The following is a 26,548-nucleotide window of genomic DNA, read 5'->3' as shown; positions in this document are numbered from 1 at the left end:
GGATTGGGGAGGGGTGGTGTTGACATTAGAGATGGTCTTTCCTACCCTCTTGGTGCCTCTTTCAGTAATATGAAGTTAAAACCAGGTACTACGATTGCCCATCTGATTTTTTGTTCTTATGAAGGTGTTTTTTGTATAAATAGTTTTTCAATTTGGTATTCCTGCAGGAGAACTATTGGTGGAGGTTTCTATTTGGCCACTTCCCCATTTTCCTAATAATGTCAATTATTAAGGAAAAAGAATGCTTTATAGAGTAAGAGCAAGGCATTCTCCTGGGGAGTTGAGATATACAGACAGAACTTGCAAGTAGCTTTTTAATATGCCACTTTCTGATTTATTCCTAAGGAGATATTCTGTTGGGTAGTTCACCTCAGACTTAATGGTTCACTATGTCCTTCAGCTAACAGTTTCATCCCTGGAGGGCTTAAAAGTTATTGTTACCTTTTTTTTCCACAAAATTAAAACACTAAGACATATAGAAATTAAATTCCACAAAAAACAAATTATTGTTATAGATCTTATATCAGAATCATGGGTTTTGATTTCATTTCTGTTTTACTACATAGTATTAGTCTCTGACTTCCTTCTGTATTGATGGAATCTTTGTTTTCTAAAGCTTATATCCCTATTATAAATGGCGAGAATAAAGCAAATTATAGAAATATGCTTTCCTCGGTTTCTCAACAAACTATGAGATAGACATGCAAGGCTATGTCTATGTAGGATGGTTTTAAAGAACTGGAAAATTATCCCAGTATTCCATTATATTTTTAATTTATTCCTAATATATTCTCAACTCCATCATAGATGAGTCTTTAGGTTCCTTCCAATGAATCTTATTTAGAAAACAACATTTGTCATCTCTACATAGGTAAAGGTTTGGGATGCTTCTGCTGAGTAAGAATATTGATGAGATCTACTCTAAGAAAATTTAATATATGAAAATGAAGTTTTACAAACCAGAAAATTAAGCAATGTTTACTCAAACTCAATGACTCTCCATAGATTGACAAATTATTGCTACCTGAATTGTAAACCTGACGTTATATATGTGTGAGAACATCTAATAATTTTAAGTATTTAATTATGACAAATTACAGAACTATAGCACTGTATTTTTAGAGTTTGCTTATATACATATATATATTTCCAGCTAATAGAATATATAAATGAAGTATTCTGTATTCTAGTTTTGATATTTAGCTGTTAATTCTCTAATTTTAATCTATATTTATTACTGTATAGCTTCAAAAACTCTCCTTTTTACTGTGTACATTTGCCTATATGCATATGGTCTCCATTATAATGCAATATTCATTCCAGTTCAGAATTCATAAACCTGAGAACAAATGCTAAGCCTGTACTCCTGTACTTGGTAGTCTTTGTATGCAATGTATTGTAAAGCTCTCTATGTGCAATGCTGTATGTTTTCTTTCAAACAATTTTTTATTAAAGATTTTACCATTGCTAAGTCTATGAAAAATAACAATAGTTATTTATTTTCATTTTGATAAGTGAAAAGAGGGGGCACAAAGCCTTCAAGTGACTCATTTTCTACTCTAAAATTTTTAGAAAGCTCCCTCCAGAGTTGTTACATGTAAGTGTTTGTGTTCACTGAGATGATTTATGTACTCAACTCATTAAAGTATTTTAAAAGGATCCTCAGCAAGGTTAGCATTAAAAAAGAAATTAATTCAGTGCTGTGAATATAAATAGAATACTATAATCATAAAAAATAATAGAAATCAGCTCTTTCTTATCCAACATAAACTTCTTTCAAGGAAAAAAAATCAACCAGCTTCCATAATTACATTTTTATTGTGTTTTTCATTTACATCATATTTCTCTGTTAGGTAAGCTTGTAATTGCAGGCAGCTCTACCTTATGTATTGAAATTAAAATCAAATAGACTCAAGGTTCTATGATTTTTTTTTGTTCTGTAACCAAACAAAAAAATATTTAAAATCTGTTTCTTAACAAAAAAATTAAATTATTTGATGGTCTAGGAATATTGCCATACTTCAAATAATGAGTAAAATTTTAAAAAATTGTTTATACGCCAGACATGGTACAGGATGTCTTATAATAATTATCAAATTTAATTTTCAAAACAATTCTGTGATGTACACATATTTTAAGTATCTTAATTTTGCTATCATCAAAAATTCTAACATAAAGAGATTTATAGCAAAAAGGTTCACTATTAGCTCTCAAATGTAGACTTCTGAGAAGAAAATGTAGCTGCAGTTTGAAGCAGTAAATTCATCTTTCTTCTCTAAATGCCATATTGCCAATCTCATGATAAAACAGTTCTTCTCTACTCAATAACTTTGATAACAACTCCTAGTGCTACATACTTCTTTGTTCGTGTACAGAGAAAGAAATTTTTCCAACATTCCAATTGTTTTTATATTTATTCTATTTGAATTGGTTTTATGGGGTCCCAACCCTAACACCATCATTTTACCCAAAAGAATGGAATATGATAATTGGTTAAGTCAATAAGGGCTTAGAGTAGGCGATTTGAAGAATGAGTTGTTACCTAAACAAAATTCAGGTACTATTAGTTGAGGAGAATTATAAAATAGCTGATATATTAGTAGATAAGAAATGTCCACTAGAATATTATAATCTACATTTAACAAATGAAAAAAGTGAGGTTCGAAAAATTAATTTACTTAACAATTATTGCCCAGAATGAAGCTACCTCCACTTTGATGTTTTGCATAGCCTCAAGCCCATAACCCCCAATCTCATGAAAAGAGACTGGATTTAAACAGTGCTGTGAATAGTACATGCCATATCATTGTATAGGTACTTGGTTAGTCCATTATAACATACAAGATTTGTTAACTGACTTTGTATGAAATATGTATCTATCTTTAAAATCAATGGAATCATTTTAATTTTGGATTTTCTAATGAAAACAAAAATAATTTGACAAGTAAAAAAATACGCATCTATGTTATGCAATAGATTACATCTAGATTATTAAACTGTTAACCTAAAGATAGGCATATATAAAGTAATGTGGTAGCTGGTTTCCAATGACAGTGTCTAAAAATTTGTCTCATACCTTTATGTTCGTACTACATGTCAAGAGGTAGAACATATCTACCCTCCCCTTGATTGTGGGCTGTCCTCGGATGTAACCAATAAGATGAGGCAAAAGTGACATTCTAGAACCCCAGGCTTTAAGATAACTGACAGCATCCACTTTCTGTTCTTTAATGAGTAGTCATAATATGAGAAGCCCAAGCCACATGGGGAGACCACATGGAGAACTAACTTGCCTCTTTCAATCCCATATGATCTCCCTGCCAAGTGCCAGCATCAAATGCCCACCATGTGAGTGAGCCAAGTTGGACATTCCAGGCCAATTTTAGATTGGCCCAATAGCCTGACATTTACAGCCATTCAAGAATGGCCCAGCAAGTATCACGTGGAGAGAAAAAAACTGAGCCCAATCATTTCATAGAAAAATAAGAGATAATCAGATAGCTGTTTTAGGTGTTTAAATTTTGATATGGCTTATAATACAGCAATATAAAAGCAAAATGGTCAATATCTGTGACAGGTTTCTTAAGTTACAATCCCTGCTCATTAGTCCATCAGTAAAGCCCTCAGGTAAAGTTCTCTTCTTTGTGTCTAGAACCCATTCTTTTATCTGAGGAGTACTGTTCTGCTTCCTACTGTATTAATCCACAGCCTAGTTTGGCCTGCACTTTCTAGACCCAGAATCAGCATGAAAATTATAAAAAGTCCTCAGTCTCTTAGAGCTGGACAAAGTTCAGAGTTTAAAGGACAACTACATTTATATTATTGTATTTACAGCTATCTTTATCTCTTTTGTTACCTGGACAGATTCATGCAGAACTTATTCAAGAAAAGCAAACCCTTCTCCATATGCATTTTGGAAAATCACTTGCAGCCATTGCTTAGAATTTTTAATTTATTTTGAGTTTGGGTTTCTCTCTGATTGAAAATTTATATAACAAACTCGACTTCTGAGATTAAGAGATGAGATTCTAAGGCAAGAATCATTTAGAAGATACTCCTCTATTCAAGAAAAAAAAACTGATTGTTACTTTTTATATAACACTATAATCACTCTCCCTTTCCCTCTCTTTGCTACTTTATTTTCAGAAAGTTTGCTTATAACTATGTTATATCCATTTTGGGGAGGTCTATACTAGCAAAGGGAGTTTTCCTAAAATTTTTGACTGAGTAAATTCATTAATATCAAGTACTTACAGATTATATGATTTCATTTTTTTCATCTTTAGTTTTTCTGACCTATATGAGGCCAATAAAGAGCCTAGAACTGAGAACTGAATTTGGAGAAAAGACATTAGGTATGATGGTCTGAAAGACATCAGCAGTAGCTGACGTGGGATTTACCATTTTTAGTATTCAATATATATTTTAATGTAATGTGCCATCTGTAGCGCACCATAGAAATGCAAATCTCAAATCATATTTTTCCAGTAAGTTTTCTTTTTTTCATTGCACGGACAGAGAAAACTTTTAAGAAATTTACCATAGCTAAGTTAGATTAGAATGAGTAAGTGTTGGACACTTACAATTAGTCTGTTGGACAGACTAATTTTTCAAAAGGCATATGATACTCTGCTGTCTTATACAGTGCCCGCCTTTTCTCTAGGCCAAACATAATTTTGGACTCCCATTGATTAAGAACCTCTGATTCAATTTAAAGCAAATTTACTGATTGGCGTAGTCAACAAGTTTTCATATGAACAAAATGTATATAGCAAATAATAGGGGACACCAAACTGGCATGCAGCATTTCAAATGTTATTGAATTTTGATTTAAAAATAAAATTAAATAAAGAAATTCAAGATTTTTTCTATCTTGCCGCTCATGATTATTTTATAATATTTACACTGAAATTTAACCAAATTTAGCCTTTAGAATATACAATGCTCTAATATTGCTGTTATTAGCTACTCATAGGAAGTGTTAAATATGTTGTATTCTAACAAATAATAAAAGGAAAAAATCAATACCTGCTCTAGGAAGCATTTTGTTTTTAACATGATATGTTTGAAAATAAATAGCATAGAGGGCATCTGACTGTATGTTAGCCTGAGAGGTAATTTGCTTTAATTTGCTGAGCCTGTTCTCATTTTCTAACAACTCCCAGTTTCTATTTCATAGGATTGTTTTAAGTCCTCATTGGGCATTTTAAGTTTTGTTTGAAAGAGCTGCATCACAATTCTTATAAAGAACTTGTTGAATCATAAGCTGTTTCCTTAAGCACCAATTATGTGGGGGACCTTGTGCCAGGCACTGGGCCACATAAATGAGAATCACAAGGACCAGGATTAAGAAGAGGCAGGTAAGTACTCTTCTAGAACATAGCAGTAAGGAAGCACCAACAAAATAAAATTGTACTCAATATAATTAATAGTTAAATGCAGTATTTTTACAAAATATAAATGTAAATGTAAAATATTACATAAATAAAAGGTGAGTATGACTGATTTGCTCTTTTTTGTGTCAGGCTCTGATGTGGCTCAGCACGGTTCTCACAGCCCATGCTCTCAAGAATCTCAGCTTAGGAGGAGGCAAAGAGGTAAAGCACAGGTCAACATGCAGTGTTGGACTACATAGAAAGTACATATCCTTCATTAGTGCTGGCAAGACAGATGAATTAATGCCTTTCAGGGGTAAACATCCTATCTATTGATATTGATATTGATATTGTTACTGCTGATGTTGTTAAATTACTTTTATGGAAAGAAATACGTGATGCCGAGCTCTGCTAAAAAGAGACCTCCTAAATATTATTTGTTTCTTTAACTATCTTCTCTCTCTTATTATTAACTGGAAAGCAGAAAAAGAGCTAAATGTTTCCAATTTGAATGTGATGTGTTCCCATCTAATTAGCAATTAAAGAGTTTTTACAAACTTAATGAATCTTCATTCCCTTCATCTGACTATGTCTGTTGCATTTTTGCAAATCAGCATGCACACAAAAATACAGTTTCATTGAGTTGCCTGACCTAACAAGCACTGAACATTTTTTATCACATTTCTCTGAAAGCTTCAGCATTTTAGTACTGACATATTGCTAATATGAGGAAATATGACTTTATTCTGCTGACTGCTAATTAATCTTTATAATTATATCATCTCTCAAGCATAATCAAAATCAGATGCGAGAAATAGTGGCTCTAAGAAACATCTTTATCTGCATAATTGTCTTACTATAAGAAAAGACTTCAACTGAAGCCTCACTTTGAGATAAGTGATTGACTTGGTAATTATCGTTCTCAAATTAAGAAGAGTTTAAAAGAAAGAAAAATAAATTTCATGTGCATATTATGCACTGAGTTTCAATGAGACATTGAAAAGTTCTGAGAATATGTTTTTAATAATAGGAGGAAGGCCAGGCACGGTGGCTCACGCCTGTGATCTCAGCACCTTGGGAGGCCGAGACAAGCAAATCACAAAGTCAAGAGATCGAGACCATCCTGGCCAACATGGTGAAACCCTGTCTTTACTAAAAATACAAAAATTAGCTGGGTGTGGTGGCACATGCCACCTGTAGTCCCAGCTACTTGGGAGGCTGAAGCAGGAGAATCACTTGAACCCGGGAAGCAGAGGTTGCAGTGAGCCGAGGTCACACCACTGCACTCCAGCCTGGTGACAGAACGAGACTCCATCTCAAAATAATAATAATAATAATAATAATAATAATAATAATAATAAGAAGAAGAAGAAGAAGAAGAAGAGGAAGAGGAAAAGGAAGAGGAAGAAGAAGGAGAAGGAGAAGGAGGAGAAGAAGAAGAAGAAGAAGAAGAAGAAGAAGAAGAAGAAGAAGAAGAAGAAGAAGAAGAAGAAGAAAGAAGAAGAAATAATTTTATGTTCTAGATAAAATAACAAATTTCGTGACATTTATGTCACAAACTGAGCAGCTTAAAACAATAGAAATTTATTCTTTCATAGTTCAGGAGTCCAAAAATCTAAAACCAGGATGAGAATTGGTTCCTTCAGAAGGCTCTGAGGGAAAATCTATTCCATGCCTCTCTCTTGGCATCTAGGGCTCTTGGCATTTCATGGTCTTCCTTGGCTTGTAGCCGCAAAACTCCATTCTTGGCCTCTGTCTTCAGTGTTCTTCCTGCTATTTCTCTGTGTCTCAAATCTCTGGCTTTTTACTCGTATAAGGCCACTGGTCATTGAATTTAGGGCCTACTCGAAATCCAAGATGATTTCATCTCAAATTCTTTAGCTTAATTACACATGCAAAGACCATATTTCCAAATAAGATCACATTCACAGCTGCCGTAAATGAGGACTTGGACATATGTTTTAGGGAGCACTGTTCAACTCACTAGATATGTTTCAAATTTTTTGTTAGTAATGACAAAAAATGAATATTAATATATCGTGAATTATAGAGAGACAAATAGAAATCAACTTATTTATAAGGGTTAATTTGTATCATAATTCTTTTCCTGCAAGAGATTAAAATACCAGAGAGATAAGTACTTAAAGGAACTGCATTAAAGGAGAAAAATAACATCTTAATTGGGTTTATTATGTATTTTACTTCAATTACCTATTGCTGGTGAGAGTGAGATCATTGTTAAATGTCAGAATGCAGACAGCAATAAACTATACTGGATGCTAAGTGTAGGAATTGTTTTTGTGTTTTTTTTTGGCATTACCTACAAAATGCAAAGAGGTCCTTGCAGGGCATTAAGCCTTGCAATTAACAAACAAAAGGTACATATTCTACTGGATGAAATAATAAACTAACAGGAAGAGTGAATTTGCTGCCTTATTTTGGAAACATGACCCATACCTTTTAGATAGGTTTTTCCAATATCATCACCTTATCTCTTTCCAATCATGTTTGATATTTAGGTTCAGCCATGCAGAACTAACAGTTATTAAAAGGAGTGTATGCCAGCCATATTTCCAGTTAAACAAGAACATGACAAGTATACCTGAAAAATAAGATGAATGGCAGAAAAGAGAAGTATATCGAATGTTAAAAAAATGCTTGAAGTCAATTTCCATGGTGACTGGAACATATTTATTTTGGCATACTTTGTGACTCAATCTCTCAATTTATTGGCTTCTGACCACTTGCTTTCAGAATCTAGGTATAGTCTGATTACTCAATATCTCATCTGGTTAAGAATCTGAAGTTCAAAATAATGGAAGGTATACTTGCTTGTAGGAGCAGGGTATATTATTGAAATATTTGAAAAGTAGATCTGTATAAGCAAAGTTATGAATGGACTGTTATTTATTTGAAGAAGTAAAAATGATACTTCTGAAATCTTCTAGTTGGAGGAGAATTACTAAAGGAAGAACATGAAAAATCTAACAATTATGAAGAAAGGAAATAATAGTAACAACTAATTGTTTAATCATAAAAAAGGGAAAATTTTTAGGGAACTATTTATTAGATTGATTCAGCTTTGACAGTTGTTTGAGTATGACAGAAGGTCAGGAATCAGAGATGGAAAGGTCATTATAGAACACGAATAACTTTCAAATCTACTTTAGAGAAAACTTACAAGCTAACTTCAAAAAATATTTGTCAGTCCTAGGCAAGTTAGTATGTCCTAGCATAATAATTGGGTCATCTTGGGATTGATAACAGGAGTACTATTAAAGTCAACTCAAGTTAACTCAGAAGTCATTGAAAACTTAATAATTATGCTTAGAAGTGTGTTGACTATCCAGTATTAACCCCTTTCCTTATCTACCAATCATTTCACTTACCTCCAGTCCCTAGGACTCCCTTTGAAGGACTAGTAATGAACTTAGCAATTATTCATTGAGTAGCAACTATGTGGGTGGAGGTTCTAAGGAGCTGTGAAGTTGCAAAGATTAGTAAGCTATAAATCAATTCTTTAAGTGTTTATAATTTAGAGACAGAATTAAGATACATACAAAAATAAATATAATGCAATATCTAGAATACCAAATATCATGAGAAATCACAGAAAACAATTAGTAGTGAGTTTCAACCAGCAAGAGATTATATTCTGTTTTCGGGAAATGGAATTGAGGGAAGTATTCCTAAAGGTCTTCGCATTTTTAGCAGAGCCTAGAATAAAATAGTTTGGATCTGACATATAAAGAGTGGACTGGGAAAGGGAATTCCAGGCAGAATGTACACTGTGAGTAAATGCAGAGGCAAGGAAGTAAAAAAAATGTAGAAGAAGTGATGAATGGATTGATAAGAAAATGCTGGGAGGATGTTAATAGACAATAAATATTCAAGTGCAGATTAGGAAAACCTTGAATATCAGTTTAAGGAATTTGCACTGTGTTTTATAAGTCCTAAGGATTCAGTGATAAATTCAGAAAACTAAATTAAATTATCAGACAGAGATTTTAAGAAACCAGTTTCTTCTGTGATACCCTCCAATTGATGTATACTGAATATTCTTTTCTGCTTTTTGTAGTTTTTTTCTTACCACTCAGCACCAAATATATATATTTGTTCATGTGATATAAATAATCATTGCTTAACAGGCATGGAAAAGAACGAACAGAATCCAACAACTATCAATGTGTTTTGAGTGGGACTTTCCTTAAAAAAGTCCCCTGAAGTGTGTTTAGCTATTTTTAAATAAGATCACTACTGGCATGGGGGAGGAGAGGCAGTAGTTCTTTAATGTGTGGAACTGCAAGACATTTAGCATCTGTGTCTTGGAACACTATATATATCCTTGCCCACCACCCTCCACAAGTCCTCGTGCCAACCACAAAATTCCCACTCACATTTCCAGATGCCCCTATGTATGTGTGGGAACATAAGGCAGAACATCCCTTAATTGAGAACCACAGGATCCAGCACGTAATAATTACACATAATGTTGTAAATAAAAGGTGTAATACGCATGTTCCACCATGTATTCTTTTATGTTTCCTTCATAAGGAACACTGTAGCGAAGGAATTCTGTTCTGAATAAACTAAGAAACTCATGTACCATATATCTATTTTGGATTTAATAACGGATAATAATATAGTTAAGGCCCTTAGTAATTATGCTATAAAGAAATCCTTTTAACATTATACAATTTTTTTGTTTTTGTAGTTTTTTGATACAGAACTTCCCTATTTGTTTAATATCTAACTAGCCCTAAAGTTAATATTCAAAATTATTGATAAAATGCATTAGGAGATCTGCTGGTAGATGTCTTAAGAAGAAGATCAGAGTTTCGGAAGGACATTCTCACACAGATCTCAGTGAGTCTTTGCCCACCTAGTCTATCCAACTTTGCTGATCCCCTTCTTTTCTTTACTCTCTCCACTTCCAATGATTTGTCTCCATATATGTGAATTTATTCAATCCTCAATTTCCAATTAAACATTTTCAACAATTGTTCTTGAATAACACCAACAAGAATACAAAATGTTATGTCTATACTTCATTTGAAACATGTATACTGTATTTTTAGTTTAACTATATAAATGTACTTTTTATTTTACCAATAGAATTTTGGAAATTCTAGCCACTTATGCTAATCTATTATCTCTTCTTCTTTTTTTTTTTTTTTACTTTCTGTTTCTTCTTTTGTCCATATCTTTTTCAGAGAATGAGAGTGCAACACCTGTAAGGCATTTAGTTCTAGTGACATTTTTCTCCCTTGCAAAATATAGCTGTTAAAATCTTATATATATATATATGCACACACACACATATATATATACATATACTTATATATGTCTTATCTTTTTATACATTAAACATACATATCAAACACTTGGAAACAAAAAGTGTTTCTATAATATATGGGTATATTATTCCAAATCGCTAGTATTTTGCTAATCATGCCCCTCTAATTAGCATTACCATTGGAAGTGAAAAAGTGTTTGGATGACACATAAGCATATTAGTCATATGAAGGTGTAATTTGTTGTTTCGCCTGCCAAGAGAAAAAAATCACATTCCTAGAATCCAAAAGAAAGGAAAAACTTGACAAAATATTAAGAATGAATAAAAGAAATATAATTTAAGCAACTACACTGTGCCATGAATTGTGTAAGGCATGGTAAATGTCTCTTCTCAAACTCCCCGGGAGACACGTCACAATAATTCTTATTGACATTGTCCTTCCATTTTAAATATTAGAAAAGAAAAACAGAATGAAATTAACTGACTTGCCCAAAGACACATAATGCATTAGTGGCATGAGTTCATGTTTGTTTAACTCAATATCCTGGCTCTCTTCACTACCTCTTATTTCCTGTCTATGATAGGCCACAGCCAATCTTTGGCATGTTTCAATCTGTTACCTAGTCAGCTTATTCAAGGAATCATTGCAACAAATTAATCAGTAGTAAAAAGCCAGATAGAACAGTATTAATTTACTTTCTTGTTTTCTTTCTACGTAACATGTCTTCTACCTATTTCTCTTGTTCTTAAGATCAAGGCCAGGTAAAGCCTTAAGTGATATAAAGTGATACCACATAACAAGTGGTATGAAGTCACTTGAAAAATGCACATTTTAATCAAGTCTCTACTTCTTACTATGTATATGACCTTGGGTCATTTACTTAATTCCTCTGAATCTGTTTTCTTTCATCTATATATAGAGTGATGAATGATGATATCTAGCTAATACAAGGGTTCTTCAAAAGATAAGATGTAATAACATGTAGATATTTTCTACTCAAACCCTACACTCAGATGGCGTTTTACCTTCTTTACTAGCCCTCTAAATTCAATTATTATATCTCTGGGAATATATGAATTCCAAAGTGATAATATAAATAAGTATACAAGAGAATGTTGGTAGATTTCTTTGATGGTAGAATTAAAACAATCAGTAATTGATGCTATATCAGCTAAAAAAGTACAAGCTGTTTTTTTAGGACACTCCATGAAAACAAAATGTTGAGTTTAATTGCCAGAACTGAAATTCCTAGCATTAATACTGACAGCATTTATTTCCACCTTTTCTAAACTCAAAGGTAGTAAGGCTGAAATATGCAGTTCCCACATGTAAGATGAATTCTTGTGTATCTGTGTGTACAGTAATTTTTAATACGTATATATATTGATTTCAGGTTTACCTTCTATTCCAGAGGGCATAAATATGCAATGGTACTATTCATAAACTCAACCAATGGCACAATCATTTCAATACTGACATGCTTCAGTACAAATAAATATAATTAGGAGAAAATCTTTCATGAATATTCCTTACGGAGCTGAAAAAAGTGTTATCTGAAGCAAGATATTACTATGGGAGGATTATATTACATGCACTCTGTTTTGGCAATGCTTTGGGATACAGTCATTAAATAGGTTGGCTGAAAATTCATTTCGCTGGTTAATTAAATCCAAGAGTTTGCAAGAAAGGTGGTCTTATTATTTTGGATTTTATTTCTTAAAACATTAATCTTATTGAAATTTTTAAAAGTTATGAAGGGATAGTTGGGAGTACTGACAAATTTTACATAATCTCTTTTTTAATGCAAGGTTTTTGCTCTGTACTAGTTTAAATTTTTATGTTTGAAAGGGGGTATATTGTTCTTATTCTTGTTGCTTTGTTTTGTTTTGCATTACAAAGCAATACATTAAAAACACCCTTTCTATTCTGTTAGCATAAAATCATCCAGAAAATGGGTGAGGAATTAGCATTTATGGGACTTTTTTTAAAAAAACAGGGGATTATGCAAGGGACTGTGTAAATAATGTCACTGAATTCTACTATGGCCTTCCAATGTGAAGATAATAAGTCCCCTATACCACTGCCCTTCTGTGCAGTTAATAAAACTAAAGGTCAGGTAGAATAAGCAATTGGTTCAAGGTGATACACTTTAGCATTTGTGATGTTAAAATTTGAATTCAAGTTCCTTTAAAACCAAAGATATAATTTGTATTTTCCGATTTCATTGCTGCCTCCCCCAGAATTGTCTTTCTTTAAACAGGGAATTTTTTTGCCCTTAGTAAAGAAGATACAGTTGATTAAATGAAATATAGAACATTGAAGAGCCAAATACATCCACCTATACCACACTGCTTCATTAGCCACCAGCTCACCAAATTCTATTTAAAAAGGATTTCAAGGAATTATAGATTTAAGTGACATAAATACCTTCCCACTTAAATATTTTTCAAAATACGGAACTATTCAGAAGATTTACAGTACAGTTGATAAAGATTTTCTATCATATCTAAAAATAATATATACATTTGGAAAAACCACCTACTGAAATGTAGAATAAAAATAAAATTTAGCACTGGCTTGTCAACTATTTGAATTTATTTTATCCAAAAAATACTATGTTATCCCAATCATATTCTTTGAAATTGTATGCAAGTATATTTCAAAGTAGGTCCATACAGACAACTTGTATGGGAAAAGTAGAATAATAGATATATGAAAAGGGAACAATGTATTAATAAATACAATACTGGTAGCATTGCAAAAACTGAAGAACATATGACATTCTTCTTTGTATTATACAAGTTTGTTATTATTCCCAGTCTTGAAAATTTCCATTCAGCTCTAGTACTTAATCTTTCACATGTCTGAAAAAGTTGCACTAGATATATGTACAAGGAGCAGAACCGTCTACTTTTTGCTTTCTCAATATACATCAGGCAAATGGGATGTTGCCAAATGTCATTTCTGCAGCAAATACTCTCTACACTCTAGAGTAGGATTCACATTGTGGAATTTAAAAAAAATGGTTGGTGGTGTTGGGGGCGGTATATATTTGTCTTAGAAAACTGCTCACATTAATTACCTTGTGAACATTTCACTATGAGTTGCAGATTGTTTACCGACAAACTACAAGGGGATGGTAAAAATAGATGGGCTAAGCAATCCAAGACTTCCAGCAGTGAAATTCCTCTTTGGGAATTTATATTATGTTTCAGATTTGCAAAATGATATTTTTCATAACAGTAAAATAAGTACTGACATTAATTTTAAAGAGGAAAAATTTCAAAAGGTGTAAGCTATACCTGGGTAGATAAAAATAAATAAAAGCTAAAATTTATTCAACAATTACTTTGTTCCAAGAACCACACAGAAAACTTTATATTAATTAACTTATTTAGTTTTCAGGATGGTCGTATAAAAAAGCATGGTTGGTTCTATTTGCCTGTGAGGACATTTTATTTTCATTTCTGAGAGGTAATAACAATACAAATAAATAACTAGCTCAAGTTACATATACTCAGTCAATTGTCAGAGACGTGATATAACTTTCCCAGGTAGTAGAAGCCAGAGCTGAAATTAGAAACCAGGTCTGCATCCCTACAAAGTCATGCTCTTTCTAGGCCAGCACACTTACTACTTATCAATATTTCTGATCATTTTGATTGATATATTCTGGTATCTAATAGCTAATATGGAATGTATATTTGAAAATATGATGATAGCTTAATAGGACCCTAAATAAAGTTTCCAAAAATAATTCTATGCTGCATATTTGGGATTTGATGGTATGCATAATGATATGGAAAGTATGAGAAGGATAAAGGCAACTAGTCAATGTTCTAAAAACATCGACAATGGTTTAGTTTCTTAAGGATGTTATTGTTGAATGATAAATGTCAACATTACTCCTTTGCAATGGCAAAATTTTGTAAAATCGGTAAGAATAGTTGTCCTTTATATTTGCACTGACATTTACTGAATGAACCAGAAATTGTATAGATGTGAAGGGAGCTACATCCGAAGGAAAGAGCTATTTCTGCATGGATTTGTCATCCCAATTTTAGACCATTCTGACCAAATGCTTTGAAAAGTTGTTCTCATTTGAACAGTGCTTGTTGAATTACTCAGTTAGGGCTTTACGATCCTTAGCACCTGTATTTTATATATTTTCACTAGATTTACATGATTTGAAAATATTTTCAGCTTCTGAGAATATTGTATTTGTCACAGAAAAATAAAGTGAAGCAGAGCTAAGAAGTAGAACTATTTCACCAACCCTTAGGATTGTCGTTTTCATTAGGAAATAAAATCAAAATGGGAAATGCACCTTGCATAGCTTCTTTTTTCCAAAAAGCCATTTTTATTCATTTTTTTTTAGTTTTGACAAGTATAATATTACCTATCGATATATTTCCATAAATATCTTTGATAAAAAATTAAATCTTTTCAGATAGTGAATCACTATATAAGATAAATAAAAAAGTAACTGGATCAAATGCAATAGTTATTTCAATACAAAATATCTTGCTTATAAATGGGTAAAAGTGTTACTGCTAGCATGACATTCTGTGAACAGTTAAATAAAGCAGGTGCTCAAGAATCTGAAATGCCCTCAGGAGCTAACATCTTGATTACAAGCACTCATAATACCAAACTTATTATGCCCAGGAGTATAGTCACGAGAGAGAACTAGAGTTTACTATACATGAGGGTTCTAAAACCTTCTGATAACCTAACACCCATGGTAGGAAGACACAAGAAAAGAAGTCAACACCATCTAAGAAGATTCCAGGAGCAACTGTTCAAATAAATGATTGGCTCTTTGTAAAATCTTTTGATTGTATGATACAGAGATAGATCTTTTTTTGAGGTCTTACGATAAGAAAATAACAACCTAGGGTTTGGGTTTGATTAGGCAAGGTATTTTGATTGATTGTCTCAAAACAATATAATTGATTTTCCAGTATACCTAAGCTGTACATGTTGTGCCGGGAATACGAGGCAAATAAGTGGGGTGTAACAAAGAAAACAAGTTTCTTATTCAGAAGCCAGAAAAATTAAGAATAGGCAAAGAAGCAGAATGTTTGACAGATCAAGATGGGTGCATCATGACTGAGTCTTTTTAAGGAAATAAAATATCTAACTTTATTTAGATAGATTAGTGATAGGAACATGGATATTTAAAGTTTAAAGACTAAGTGTTTTTCGCTAGGCAGTGTTGAACCATTGATATATCTGAACATAAAAATGACAAAATTATAGCTAAATATTAGAAAAACTAAATAAAGATGGAGTTAGAGGAAAAATTTTAGCTATGATTTATTAAACATTTTCTATATGCTATATGTTGTGCTAAGCATTTTATCTATGTAACCAATTTTAATCCTCTCACTCTATGTTATTTTTCTAGTCAAGTAAGTCTTATGTAGCTTTAAGAAACACAAATTCATTTATAATAGTTTAAATTAAAAAGGAGAATTTATTTTAATGGTACAAAGGACATTTCTCAGGAACTACATCTGGTTTCAGGAGCCAAAGCATTGGGATCTATATATACTTACCCATCTTTCATTACTGCATATTCTATTTCATGCCATTTCTCTTTGTTACCTCTACTTTCTCATTATGTACATTTTTATATTTTCATTTTGCAAACACTTATGTAACACTTGCTTTTAGTCCCTATTCAATCCTCATAATAAAACTATGAAGCAGAGGCCATTATCTTCACTTTATAAATGTAAATACAGCACAGAAAGGTTATGTAGCTTGCCCAAGTTGGTCTAGCTAGCATAAGACATGCTGTGATTCAAGCCAAGCTGTCTGGCTTTATGTTCTTAGTCTTCCTGCCTGCCCAGTACCACTGCATTGGCCAACAGGAACACCAGGCCAAATCCACTTTAAAACTGGACACTCCTCCCATATAGACTTTACACTCTGGAACTTCCAACTCAAGTACTTGAAAGAAAAGAGTACTAACAAAAGATTACTGGACTTTAACTTTGGAATGGAGGTGAGACACAAATACATATAAAGGGAATGACAGAGTCTATAACTTCTAATAGTCTTTGCCAGTTTGGGGAAACACCAAACCGATATTGTCCACATTAACACAGCCTAGGATCCGTTCGTAGTTAAAATATTTTAAAATTCCAATTAATGACATAATTCAAAATAAATGGCATAAATTGTGCAGAAGGTAGAACTCGTTGTAAAGTCACATTTGTTCATTACTGGCCTTAATATCGAATATGAAATAATCAAGAAAAAGAGGTAAAATATGACATGTTTACAAAGTTTATAGACAACAGAGGAAGGCAGAGAGGGAGAGTTAACAATACAAATATTAAAAAATCAGTGTTCAATGTGTAGATACTATAGAGCATGACATGAAGCTGAGATGTGTCGGCTTTGAGACCAGATTGTCTGTGTAAGAATTTAGCCTTGGCTATTTAGCCTTGGCAAGTTATCTACCCTCTATATTCTTATATATGCCAAATTTACACATAAATGGATATGAAATGATGATGTTTACTTTAGACAGTTGCTGAGAGGGTTAATGTGGAGAATCTGCATAAAAATACATTAATGTTAAGTAGTCGCAATAAAAATGAAGATATTTAAGGCTATGTGGAATTCCAAAGTGAAAGAAGCAATCTATTGAAGCTTTTGTTAAAATGCCTACTGTGGAAGTTAGATTGGTAAGGGAAATGGCAAAGAAATAGTGTTGGGGATGTGAAATTGGATTAGATAACCCCATAAAACATAAAATCTCATTGACTGTTTATATAGTTTTCTATAATAAGTTTTTAAAATAAAAAACCGATCTAGTGCAAAAGAGAGAAAAAATATTCATATAATCAAATATTTAATTTACTTCAATTTTTCTGTGACAAAGCAAATGTCTTTTGTCATGCACTTCCTCAATTACGCACTAACACAATAAGATTTAACATAATTGTCTGTTGTTTAAAAGTAATTTTTCAATTAACTCTACAAAAAGAATGTGTTCCAAAATTAGTAATGTAATTTGACTCAAAATTTTATTTTATAATAAACTCTAGTTATAATTTATGATAAAATTATATTTGAAAAAACTCCAAGTACTGGGGTTAGTGTTCCTACCACTACAGGCCATAACACTGCATATTCTTTCTTTGAATTCATGCTTTCACATTTTATTTGAGTTTTCAATCTGCCTCCTTTGCAAAGGTTCTCTGGGCTTTCTCCAAATTAGACTGCAAAATGGAAATGAACAAAAAGAAATATTATGTTTCTAAAATGCATGTAAAAGGACTTGACAGTGGTTTACAACAGCTATTGAGTCCACATCAGGTTGTGGGGATGGCTGAGATTGGAAGGGATATAAAATCAATGCAAAAAATACAGCGAGTTATCAGCCAATTCTGTTTCGTTATCTATTGCTGCATAAAAATTACCCCAAATTCAGTGGCTTAACACAACACTAATTTATTATCTCCATGTTTGTATGAATTAGGAACCTGGGCATGGCTTATTTGGATTCTCTGATTCATATTCTTTCAGAAGTCTGTAATGAATCAATGTGTCAGCTCAGGGTCTACAGTCCCAGCTGAATGCTCAGCTGTAGAAACATAGAGTTCCAAACTTAATCGACAGAATTGAATTCCTAAAGGGCTATTGGACAAAGGGTCTCAGTTCTTGATGGATTTTGGCTGGAAACCACCCCCAGTTTTTTGACGTGTGGATTTCTCTTGTGGTAGCTTGCTTTATCAAAGCATGCTAGCAAAAATGGCAATAAAGAGAGAATGTGCCATTCAGAAAGAAGTTGCAGTGTTTTGTAATTTTGTCATACAAATTAAATCTCAGCACTATTGTTGTCTTTTATTGGTAGCATCACGTCACTATGTCCAGGCCACACTCAAATGAACAGATTCTATAAGGGCATTAATACCAAATGGAAAATATCTTTGGCCACCATCCTGGAAGTCTGCATACAACAACTTCCTTCACATTATATTATTATTGTTGTGTCTCTCATTATTAAAATATTACCAATCCCATACCATTAGCTCACCTACTCCAGCCCCTATCCCATCATAAACTGAAGATGAGAGCCACATCCAATGGCATTCACCTGTAGTCCCAGCTGCTTAGGAGGCTGAGGTGGGTGGATTGCTTGACACCAAAAGTTCAAGGCTGCAGTCCACGATGATTGTGCCTGTGAACAGCCACTTCACTCCAGTCTCCTGGGCAACACAGCAAGACCCCACCTCACAAAATATATCATATATATAAAATACATATGTATACATGTGTATATATTCATATCTGTGTGTATAAATATATACCAGAGAAGGGAATATATTTTTCTAAAAATGTTACATTTTATATATTTCTACACTTTATTTCTATTTATGCATGTGGACCTCAGAAATAGTAATTTAACAAATTTTATTTTAATTCTGTGTTTGCTCAGTCTTTATCTTATTGAAACCCTCAGCCATATGTAATTCAGACCTTCTACTATTCTCCTGCGTTGCTCAAATGAAAGTTTACCCATGTGAAAGTAAGATTCTATTTTGGTTTTGAGTTATAATACATTCAGCTTGCTGCCTAGGTTGCTAATGAGAAGCTGACTCCTTCTGGAACAAAGCACTTCGATAACACAGAATTCATATATTATACACAACTAGCATTTAGCAGCAGGAAACACAGTTTCCCAGTGAGTTACATAGTCCACATATGCCAAATGGCACTCCCCAACTTTGATTGAAACCGCAGATCTCCTTTTCCAGATTACTAAACTCTGAGCAGTTATGGAATGAGACAGATCTGAATTAAATCTCTGAGTCAACAACTTTCTAGCTTTGTGACCATGACCCGGTAACCTAATCTCAAAACCTCAATTTTCTAACATGCAAATAAAAATATTACCTGCTTTTTAATAAAATTTTTAATTTTTGTTTGATTAAATGGTATAATTTATATATTGTGCTTAGCACATTATTCAGTAATTTAGTTATCATCATCTTTTTAACTTGATTGTGTCATATGCATGATTTCTCTCCTTTTATTTCTCACTGATTTGTTTTATTTTGTTTCATAATATTATTGTAGGAATTACTATTCAGAGATGTATCTTGGACTTATTGTTTTATTTATTTAGATTTTCTGAAGGCTCAGAGTCCTCAGAATTAAATAAAGCCGATTATTATATTTATCAAAGTTTGCTTAGTATTCATATTGAGCATTTACTATGCATTAAGTTCTTTCCCGGCTTCTTAGATACACAGATAAATAAGACATAACTTCCGCACCACCCACTATTGCAGATATCAGTGGACATTAATCTCTAGGGCCATTTCTGGCCTTAGAAAGAAAGCATGTTAGAAGCTCTTTTTAACTATTCGGAAATTCAGCATCAGATTAACTCTCCTTCTGCCCTAAATTTATGTAATATATATGGTCATTTATTACAATACATGTTTGATTTATATCTTAGCCTAGTAACTTCATCTTAATATTTCTATGCCTGTGACTGTGTTATGATAATGTCTCCTAAAACTTAGTTTCCTAGTTTTGTAAACTCCTTTCCCACACAACACATTTTGACTTGGTTCTGTGTTGTCATCTAACAGGCCTCTTTGAAACCCATAATCCATTGGAAACTATAAATGCTATTTGCATGTTCTTCCTACTCTCTAGACAATCTTTTTATTGCAGAAAATCATGTTGGCCAAATTGCAAAATAGAATCAGGAATTTATTTATAAAATTCTAATGCTCTCTTTCAATTTCTAGCTGAATTCCATATGAATCAAGTTCTCTTATGTTTTACCACTAAATAAGTGGAATATTCATGTGTCATATATCACCAAAAAGTATGGTTAACAGTTTTCTTTGATGATACAATTATTCAGGGCAAATATTAATTTCTACATTTATAATATAAATGTCAAGCTGACATTGAACAGTTTTAGTCCAACACATAGAGACCTTTATGTTGACAAGTTGAGAAGAAGGAAGTTTGTACTAAGAAAGTATAGTGTTATGGCACAAGTTTATCATTACTGTTAAAAAATCAAATGCCTTTCTTAAGGATTCGGCAGTCAGACAATTACAAGTCACAAAATTCAGAAGTTCGTTTTTGTGGGTCTTTGAAAAGGAATACTCTATTAAAACCTGAGCAGGGGCTGTGTTGGTACTCACAATCTGATTCTCTAACATGTTCGTTGAAATCATCATGTTATGTACTATCAGTTCCAATATGCAGAAAGGGAAACACTTTGTACCTAACACGCATGCTTGTATTACTAATTTGCATTTTGTCTTTTTCCACAGCCGCTCTACAATAAGGTAAATAAGTCATTTAGTCAGGAACTCTGCACATTTACCTCTGTATTTATCAAATGTTTGTCAAGGGAAATAATAAAGGAAGTGAGGAAGAAGTTTCCTGGGGAAGAACTGAAGGAGGTGAAATCTAGATGTTCTGTATTTTTTAACCTGCAATTTAACCTTACGATTCGGATGCTCTCTTTTGCCTTAGATACTCATTTCTCATTTCTTGCCTTCTCTTCTTTGATTTCACTGTCGAGGTATAGTCTTGCCTTGAATACCATTTAAAATATCAGAATCATAAAAAAAACCGTAGTTTTCTTTCTCCAGTCTAAAGACTCTCAAGTCTAGCAATTATTAGCTCAAAGAGTCAGTAATACGACTGTATTTTGCTGAGCTTCTTCTGATTTCTCAGTCTTATAATGAACAATGTCACCGAACAGTCTGTTGGGTTTCTTCCTAAGCACTCATTTCCTCTTCAATAATCATAGGAACCTTAGTATTTTAAACACTGCCATGTAGGTAATTTGAGGAAAGCAATGGAAGGCCAATAATATGAGTCAAACTAATGACAGGAGAAAAACAAACTGTTGTTCTGAGAGTCAAGACTCTGGAGTTCTTGTTGCTGCCTTTTTCCAATCTGTGTGCCTTGAATATGGCACTTCACTCATTGGATTCAATTCTGTAATCATTAAGGGGCTTAAATGGTCAACCACCTTACATCAAGTCTTATAATGAGGAGGTAATTAAGATCACCAGCTCTTTGACCAGATGCCTTTAGTTCAAATTCTGGCTCTAATGTATATTGTGACATAAAACAAGTTTCTGTCTTTTAAAAGAAAATACTTCTGCTTAATTTCAGTTTTGTCACACGTGTCATGGCATAAATAATAGTTTCTAAATCACAAAGCTGATGTGTCATTTAAATGGATAAATATATTGGAAGCTTATACAATGGTGCCAGAAACAATGCAAACTCTCAATAACGATTAGCTAATGCTTAATTTAAGACATTTATTTCTCTTACATTTTTGACAAGACTTACTTTTTACAATTTCTACTATTTTCAGTAGTAAGACGTTACACAGAAAACATAGTTTCTATTCAAAATGGCAGCCCTAACACTTTTTGAAGGCAAGAACCATTTTTTTAGAAAAAGTATACTTCCTTAGTGTAAATTTCATTAGCTTTTCCACATGTAATGTACAATTGTGCCAAATCACTTCATCCTGGTTATCGTCCTCTGAAATACAGTCCAGGTTATCAATGTTTTCACAAAATTGTGACACAGATTTTTTTGAATATGGACACTCTGTTGCACAAAATGATAACAGTTAAATTGCGTATTTTTTTTTGAATATCATTCTTCTATTTCAAAATTCACCAAACACCCTTTAGACAGCTGCTTAGGACTTTTTTTTTTACATTGAGCAGCACTTTCACTTATCTTTGCTGTCTTGCCGCATAATTTTTCCCGCCTGACCTCACAACACTGAATTTTTTTTTTGCATTATGCCTAGAATTGCAGTTTACTTTCCCTCTTTTATTACTTCAACTCTTAAAAAAGAAAGTCTTTCTACATGGTTATATATATATGCTCTGAAATTCCTTGATTGGCTATCTTTGTATTTATTCTTATTTTAATTTATAGCATTTGTTCTGGCCCTCAATCCCAGCAGGTGGAGGTACAGAACATGAATTTATTCATGCAACCTATTACACTGATTGTCCTTTTAAGTCCTATGCTATATGAAAGTTAATAAATGAGCCATCTATATATTAAAAAAAACAAAAATTAGTAAACATTGGTGATACCAAAAGCAGAAACCTAAAGCAGTCAAATTACCTTGACTAATTATTAACTATCACTATCTGCTATTTAATAACTTGGGAATATCTGCTATGTGTTATAGGTTATAAAAATTATTATTATTATTATTATTATTTGAGACTGACTCTCGCTCTGTTGCCCAGACTGGAGTGCAATGGCGCGATCTCAGCTCACTGCAGCCTCTGCCTCTGGGGTTCAAACAATTCTGTCTCAGTCTCCCGAGTAGCTGGGACTACAGGTGCACGCCACCACGCCCAGCTAATTTTTGTATTTTTAGTAGAGATGGGATTTCACCATATTGGTCAGGCTAGTCTCAAACTCCTGACTTCAGGTGATCCACCCACCTTGGCCTCTCAAAGTGCTGGGATTACAGGCGTGAGCCACCACACCCAGACAAATAATTATTTTTGTTTTGTTTTGATATTTTTCCTGATTCAGTGTTTAGATGAAACTCTTATGCTGTTTTGTCCTTGAAAGTATGCATGAGCTTGTTTTTTAAAAATCATTTTCAGAAGTAATTGTAAACATGTGTTGTATTTGTAAGGAAAATATTCCTCATAAATGTGGGGTCAAAGAGAAAGTATGTAAAATTCAAGTTCAACGCTTTTAGTTTTTAAAGTCTCTGCTGGGTTTTATCTATTTTTTTTTTTTTTTAATTATTCTTGAGGTAACGAGAAAATGGCCTTGTCACAAACAAAGGCAAAGGTAAAAGAGTGCAACTTTCAGTGGCGGGGGGAAAAAAAGAAAAAAAGTTTCTCTGAATTCTGTGTCCTTGCCTGTTTTAGGAGAAAGCACTCGAGGAGCAATAGGTGTCCTCTTTCATTTCCATTAAATATGCTGCTCAATGCCTTGTGGCATAACAGAATCAAAACTTTTCAGATGCCCTGCCGCTTTAACAAGACCCAGGACATGTCAAAATGGCTCCCACAGAACTATCATTTGATCTTATCTTTCGCTCTCACACACATCGACCTGCATTTTCTTTTTGATTCTTTATGTCTTCAAATAAACTGATGTAATTAAAAAGGTGAAGAAAGAACTGTATCTGGCAGGGTTGTTTATTGCTGGGTAGCCTGACCTTTTCTTGCCAAGGTAATTGAGTTTGCTTGTGGTATCATTTATTTTCTCTTTCTTTTTGAAATCTGCAGCTAAGTATTATATTTCTCTTAATTCTAACATGAAAATTATATTTATATTTATGGATATAAAATTTATTAGGGTCATGAGGCATGGAAGAAAGATGGGGGTTCAGAGTAATACACTATTTCTTGAGTCCTTACTACGAACTTGCCAATGTACTTGGTGTATTATATACATTATCTCACATAATTGTTAAGAGATACCCAACATCATGGTATGTATTACTGGTGGATAAACAGGCGTAGAGGAATTAAATCTTCGCCCAGTGTGGTTAACAGTTAACTTGGGATTTGAACATAAATTTTGGGGACTCTATAATCCATTCATTTTTTTTTTTTTACTTCTTTTACTATGTTTTCACCTTAAAATAATCCATACATATGCAATACATTTAACTTACAATAAACTTATCGTTGATAATTATTTGATAGCGAAACAGGAGAGTTCCCTGATTCCCATCCCAGGGCATGCGACAGAGGTGTGGCTTGCCTGCTTGGTCACCCTTTAGTTCAAACTCCTGTGGGGAGCATACAGATGGGCAGATGCAGAGGCCGGGCCGGCACGAGCGCTTTTGGGCTCCAGCCTCATGGCAGCATCTAGGGCTGTGTGTCTGCGACTCCTGAAGCACGAGTGGGCATGTGTTACAAAGCTCTTTCAGATTTGCCGTCTGCAAATGGCTTGTGGGTTAATCAGCTCAATGGACCCTCTGCCTTATCTCAAGGGCAGAGGCTCTGTGTGACAGCCTTCTGTATCCGGAGCTTTTACCCAGTATCCTGAAAGAATCAGATCACACACTGGCTGAAAGGATGAGCGCAAAGTTGTATTGAGAGTGGCGGTGGCTGTCAGCGAGGTGGATGGGGAGCTAGAAGGAGTGATGGGGGGATAAGGTCGTCTTCCCCTGGAATCGGGTCTCCCAGCAGCCGGACTCTTCTCCAACTGCCCCCGGCTGAACTCCCCTCAATGTCCAAATGTCCCTCCCCTTCTCTCTTTCTCTGCCGCGTTTTTCCACCATTGCTGGTCTGTTGGTCTGCTGGTCTCAATGTTCAGCTGCTTGTGTGTGTGTCTGCTAAGGTCTGAGGTTTATATGGGCACAAGTTCGAGGGCGTGGTGGGTCAGAGATGTCTGGGAAAATGCAACATTCTGGCAAGAAAACAGGAGTGCTTGTTTTCACTTAGGTCCATGGGCACAGGCCTGAGGTTGGAGCCCTGGCCAGGGACCCTACTCTCCTCTCCCCAGCACTTCCCTGCCCTCTCCTGTATTAATAGTATGTCAAAAAGGAATAACACCTGATGACATTTATTTATTTTTTCACCAATAGATCATCAGGTGCTGGGATAACTTATATCCCTAAGTAAATTTCTGATTATTTTAATGTAAAGATCTAAAGCATGTAGATCTAAATGTGTGACTCTTTCCTTTGCTATTCTTTACACATAGGAAGAGTACTGCCATTGTGATTGCCACTGGAGCTGCTTACCAAAAATATCTGGCTCTTCACATTCCAATCATATAATGAATTCAAAGTCTTTGGGGGGTTAGGGTGCTTTCGGCCATATGAGATTAAGTGATACACGCCATTTCTAGTTCTAAAGCTTTAAAAAAAATAGAACCCATTTCACGCACTCCATCCTTTTCTACTGTTGTATGATTATTGACAGTCAGGTTGAGATGAAGTGTTTTTTAGCCTGGGCTACTGAGTAACTCCAACGAGCAGACATCCCTTTTAAGTAGGGATAGGTTAGATTTTGCTGTAGTAATTAAAAACTTCCAGATGAGACCATCCATGGCTTAACCCAATAAAGGATTGTTTCTCACTCATGCAAAATACTCATGGGCTCTCTAAGGACTCTGCTCCGTGTTTTAATTATTCTCCAACTGCTTGGACAAAGAGATAATACCAAATATCTATGAAAAGCCCTAATGCCAGTCACAGCCTCAGGCCCATCTCCTTGTATTAGACATACAGCATAAGAAGAAATAATCTTCTATAGTGTTAATCCAGGGAGGTGTTGAGGTCGTTTGTTAGTGTAGCAACATCTAGCTTAGTGGGATCCAAACATTCATCAATAAATAATTGGTTAAGAAATCTCGGTTCACATTAAGTGGCAGTTACCACTCCTAGGTACACATTCGAATTACCTAAAATGTTTCTAAGAATACCAGTGCTGGGGGCACCACTCACCAAAATCATCAGAAACTTACAGATGGCCTAATCAGGGTCTAGGCCTTGGTGAGAACCACTGATATATGCAATTGAATGTTTGGCATATGACACAAAACTGTAAGCAATGGTTTACAGTCACACCTATTATCCTTAAAAATCTATTTCAAATGTAAAAGCAAGTTCCAGAATGCTTTGATATTTACTCTACAGCTATGTACCTATATTTACTTAAACATGCAGAAAAGTTAAAAATACTACACTACAAAATGTTACACATGTTTACTTCTGAGAAGTGGGTAGGACTTTCCATGACTTATTAAGAGTAAAGAAAAAGATTGTATATTACACTAAGTTTTACTTTTTTCTAAGATTTTGTTGCTTATTTTCTGTTTCCATAATCATAACCTTGTATATACAAGTAAACA

The 26,548-nt window shown here is 33.8% G+C and overlaps 2 long non-coding RNA genes across 2 annotated transcripts in view; one reads left to right on the top strand and one right to left on the bottom strand.

The window, feature by feature from the left end:
* The first annotated feature begins 5,614 nt into the window (after window positions 1–5,614).
* On the top strand, window positions 5,615–12,355 carry LOC129484225 (uncharacterized). The gene is made up of 3 exons (XR_008658382.1): window positions 5,615–5,691; window positions 10,103–10,241; window positions 12,066–12,355. It is a non-coding gene; the product is annotated as an uncharacterized lncRNA (long non-coding RNA).
* The window catches only part of LOC134736984 (uncharacterized), a 456,075-nt gene continuing 437,394 nt past the window's right edge, over window positions 7,868–26,548 (bottom strand). The window contains exon 6 of the long non-coding RNA XR_010121488.1: window positions 7,868–7,977. This is a non-coding gene — a long non-coding RNA (uncharacterized lncRNA). The remainder of the gene's footprint in view (window positions 7,978–26,548) is intronic.

The sequence above is a fragment of the Symphalangus syndactylus genome, chromosome 6 (genome assembly GCF_028878055.3).
Source record: "Symphalangus syndactylus isolate Jambi chromosome 6, NHGRI_mSymSyn1-v2.1_pri, whole genome shotgun sequence".
Taxonomy (NCBI): Eukaryota; Metazoa; Chordata; class Mammalia; order Primates; family Hylobatidae; genus Symphalangus; species Symphalangus syndactylus.
The sequence above is the reverse complement of the archived record's forward strand: the minus strand, read 5'-3'. Positions and strand labels throughout refer to the sequence as shown.